The sequence below is a fragment of the Penaeus monodon genome, chromosome 21, assembly GCF_015228065.2.
Source record: "Penaeus monodon isolate SGIC_2016 chromosome 21, NSTDA_Pmon_1, whole genome shotgun sequence".
In the NCBI taxonomy this organism is placed as follows: domain Eukaryota; kingdom Metazoa; phylum Arthropoda; class Malacostraca; order Decapoda; family Penaeidae; genus Penaeus; species Penaeus monodon.
The window spans coordinates 18,423,399-18,423,874 of record NC_051406.1 but is presented as its reverse complement, the minus strand read 5'-3'; the positions used below and the strand labels follow the sequence as shown (position 1 = coordinate 18,423,874).

General features: G+C 29.2%; 1 protein-coding gene across 1 annotated transcript in view; it reads left to right on the top strand.

Annotated features, from left to right (window-relative positions):
* Positions 1-476, top strand: part of LOC119586286 (vacuolar protein sorting-associated protein 41 homolog) — a gene marked incomplete in the record, with an annotated part of 18,266 nt that overhangs the window by 6,453 nt on the left and 11,337 nt on the right.

The window sequence follows — 476 nt, the reverse complement described above, 5'->3', positions numbered from 1 at the left end:
CTATAGTTAGCCCTTCACAGTCCTGTAAATAGTGTGCTTGGCTTCACTATTAGTAAGATGTATGAAAACAGTAAGACATCAAAAGATACAGTTGAATATGTGGAAAAAAAATATGCAGAAATTAGATATGTGTAATACTTGATAATGAATTAACCTTTTGGTTTGTTATTTTTGGCCTTCCAAAAGATATTGATCATAAGATAACACTGATATGTTACATAGATATGTACTGGTTACGTATGACTAAAATTATGTTCATTTTCAAATGGTTTTGGGATATTTATCTATTTTGTGAATAACAATAAGTTATTACTATGTTTTACCTATGTAAGATGGATGCAACTACTATATAATTTAAGTGTATGCCTACCCAGTAGAAATAAAGATATCCATTCAATTACAAAATTAAACATATCCATTATGTTTATGAATGTGATGCCAGTAAATGTTAACCCATTGCTGCCTTGTACACGTAA